Here is a 4005-nt window from a genome sequence, read left to right on the forward strand (position 1 = left end):
TTAAGCGCTCTGAGACACCGCTCGGCATGAAGGGCGCTATATAAGTGCAAGTTGTTGTTGGTAACATCTCGGAGCACTGATCTTCACCACATGCTGGAGTTCAAACCTTCCGCTCTCCAGAAGCTAACACACATCCATGCAGAAAGCTTGATCCTGCGTGAGTTGGCATTGCATTGTCAACAGATCCATCTTCTCACACTATCTCAGAGCCTTTATTAGTAATAATATTCCTTATGCATCACAAGATATAAGGTAAAGTGTAGTAACTGTATTTTATAGTTGAACGCAGCAGCTGATATGCACACAGCAATGTCCCACAAACAGCCATGGATCAAGTGACCAATTTTTATCTGGAGGATTGTTGGCCAAGACACCAAGAGAAACTCATGCCTCTTTTTGAACAGTGCCTTGGGATCTTTTGCGTCCACCTGAATAGGGACCTTGGTTTAACATCTCATCTGTAAGATGATAATGTAGTGCTCAGCCAGCATTGCATTGGAGTGTCTACTTAGACTATGTGATTCTAAGTCCCAATGTAGGATTTGAACTCACAACCTTCTGACTCCAAGGCAAGAATGCTACTACTGAGCCAGGCTGACACCTCTAACAATACAAGGTGAACGTTGTCTTCGCTGTAACATATTAGTTTCGAATTATGTGACTTTTTTGGTCTTGGTTACAGAGGGACATCACACACCAGAGCTCAGTGGATAATGATCAGGAGAAACCCAGGTGATGCTTTCTATAAAAGGAATGCGATGCAAAAACTTGTCAAAAAGGTAACAAGAGTCGAGACACACACATATATACAGATGCATACACACACACACAAAGCGATATATACACACACATTCAAACACACACAAAATAATAAAAAATAAAATAAATAATCCTTGCATTTAATATAGCACCTTATCACATCTTTGAGGCAGAATATACTGTGAATTGACTGTATATTTTGTGGGTGAAATTGACTATATTTTATGGGTGAAATTGACTGTATATTTTGTGGGTGAAATTGACTGTATATTTTGTGGGTGAAATTGATTGTATATTTTGTGGATGAAATGCAGCAGCCAAATGCACATAGCAGTGTCCCACAAACAGTTGTGGATTGAGTGACCCAATTATTATTACTTTGAAGGAATTATTACAACAACAAGTTACATTTATATAGCGCCTTTCACGTCAGGGGGACGTTCCAAGGTGCTGGACAGTCAGGGATCAATACCCTGACCACCCTGATTGGTGGTTGGGATCAGGAGGGGTGGAGGGCAGGGTGGGTAGGGGTAGGAGAGTGACGGAAGGCATGGTCGAAGAGGAGGGTCTTGAGAAGGGTCTTGAAGGAGGCAAGGGAGGGGGCGAGGTAGAGGGACTGTGGGATGGAGTTCCCGAGGGTGGGGACTGAGAGGTTGAAGGCCCGCCCACCAATTGTGGGATGGGCAAGGCGGGAGACATAAAGCAGGCTGGAGCTCGCTGAGCGGATTCCTGCTTACTGTTACGTAAACAGAGCTGTGTGGAATAAGGAAGGTTGCCCAACATTTCGCTAGGTTTCACAACGTTTCTCCCTGCCGGGAATCGAACCCAGGTCCTCTCGCTTGTGGGGGTAATAATCTGGTCACTCAATCCACGACTGTTTGTGGGAACAGCGGTGCACCCTCTTTAAAATTGGACCATTTATCTTATATTGCCTATCCTCATTCCTCTGCCCAAAATTACTTCACATTTCTCTCCATTAAATTCCATCTGCCATGTGTCTGCCCATTTCATCAGGCAGTCCTGCGGTCTGCTACTATCCTCCTCACTGTTTTCTATATTTCTAAGTTTTGTGTCATTTGGAAGCTTTAACATTTTGCTCTTTGTACCCAAGCCCACACTGTACATCAGTATAGCTCACAACGTATATCACTATAGCTCACACTGTATAATCACTGTATAGCTCACTATAGCTCATACTGTATATCACTGTACAGCTCACTATAGCTCACACTATATATAACTGTATAGCTCACACTATAGCTCACACTATATATAACTATTGCTCACCCTAGCTCCCACTGTATACCACTATAGCTCAAACCAGATATCACTATAGCTCACACTATACATAACTATAGCTCACATTGTGTATCAATATAGCTCACTGTAGCTCACACTGTCTATCACTATAGCTCACTGTAGCTCACACTCTATAACACTATAGCTTACTTGTAGCTCACACTATATATCACTATAGCTCACACTGTATATCATTGTAGCTCACACTGTATATCACTATAGCTCACACTGTATATCACTATAGCTCACACTGTATATCACTATAGCTCACACTGTATATCATTGTAGCTCACACTGTATATCACTATAGCTCATACTGTATATCATTGTAGCTCACACTGTATATCACTATAGCTCACACTGTATATCACTATAGCTCATACTGTATATCATTGTAGCTCACACTGTATATCACTATAGCTCACACTGTATATCACTATAGCTCACACTGTATATCACTGTAGCTCACACTGTATATCACTATAGCTCACATTGTGTATCAATATAGCTCACTGTAGCTCACACTGTCTATCACTATAGCTCACTGTAGCTCACACTGTCTATCACTATAGCTCACTGTAGCTCATACTGTATATCACTACAGCTCACACTGTATATCACTATAGCTCATACTGTATATCATTGTAGCTCACACTGTATATCACTATAGCTCACACTGTATATCACTATAGCTCACACTGTATATCACTGTAGCTCACACTGTATATCACTATAGCTCACATTGTGTATCAATATAGCTCACTGTAGCTCACACTGTCTATCACTATAGCTCACTGTAGCTCACACTGTCTATCACTATAGCTCACTGTAGCTCATACTGTATATCACTACAGCTCACACTGTATATCACTGTAGCTCACACTGTATATCACTGTAGCTCACACTGTATATCACTGTAGCTCACACTGTATATCACTGTAGCTCACACTGTATATCACTGTAGCTCACACTGTATATCACTGTAGCTCACACTGTATATCACTGTAGCTCACACTGTATATCACTGTAGCTCACACTGTATATCACTGTAGCTCACACTGTATATCACTATAGCTCACACTGGAAGCTGTGTGGGAAGCTGGGGTGGAGCTTGAGGGTGGGGAGCTCGGGGGTAGGGAGCTGGGGGGGGGAGCTGTGTGGGAGTTGGTGGGGCAGCTGGTGGGGGAGTTGTTTGGGGGGAGCTGTGTGGGAGCTGGGGGGGTGGAGATGTGGGAGAGCTTGGGGGGGGGAGATGTGGGAGAGCTGGGGGGGGGAGATGTGGGAGAGCTGGGGGGGGGAGATGTGGGAGAGCTGGGGGGGGGGAGATGTGGGAGAGCTGGGGGGGGGAGATGTGGGAGAGCTGGGGGGGGAGATGTGGGGGAGCTGGGGGGGGGAGATGTGGGAGAGCTGGGGGGGGGAGATGTGGGAAGCTGGGGGGGGGAGATGTGGGAGAGCTGGGGGGGGGGAGATGTGGGAGAGCTGGGGGGGGGGGAGATGTGGGAGAGCTGGGGGGGGGAGATGTGGGAGAGCTGGGGGGGGGGAGATGTGGGAGAGCTGGGGGGGGTGGGGTGGGTGAGGGGGGGGTGGGGTGGGTGAGGGGGGGTGGGTGAGGGGTGGGGGGGGGGGAGAGCTGGGGTGGGGTGGGTGGGTGAGGGGGTGGGGGGTGGGGGGGAGAGCTGGGGGGGGGTGGGGGAGGGGATGGGGGGAGCTGGGGGGTGGGGAGGGGGGGGGTGAGGGGTGGGGGGGGGGGGAGAGCTGGTGGGGGGAGGTGGGGGAGGGGGGTGGGGGGAGAGCTGGGGGTGGGGGTGGGGTGAGGGGTGGGGGGGTGAGGGGTGGGGGGGGTGGGGTGGGGGAGGGGGTGTGGGGGAGAGCTGGTGGGGGGGTGGGGGGGGGGGTGTGGGGGAGAGCTGGTGGGGGGTGGGGGGGGGTGAGGGGTGAGGGGGGGTG

At 48.7% G+C, this 4005-nt stretch overlaps 1 protein-coding gene across 1 annotated transcript in view; it reads left to right on the forward strand.

Annotated features, from left to right (window-relative positions):
• The first annotated feature begins 680 nt into the window (after positions 1-680).
• LOC103190341 (SH3 domain-binding protein 4) overlaps positions 681-4005 on the forward strand; it is a 49527-nt gene continuing 46202 nt past the window's right edge. Inside the window, exon 1 of the mRNA XM_042336301.1 lies at positions 681-732. The gene's annotated coding sequence lies outside the window, so the exon portion shown is untranslated. The remainder of the gene's footprint in view (positions 733-4005) is intronic.

The sequence above is a fragment of the Callorhinchus milii genome, unplaced genomic scaffold (genome assembly GCF_018977255.1).
Source record: "Callorhinchus milii isolate IMCB2004 unplaced genomic scaffold, IMCB_Cmil_1.0 Scaffold6, whole genome shotgun sequence".
Classification (NCBI taxonomy): Eukaryota; Metazoa; Chordata; class Chondrichthyes; order Chimaeriformes; family Callorhinchidae; genus Callorhinchus; species Callorhinchus milii.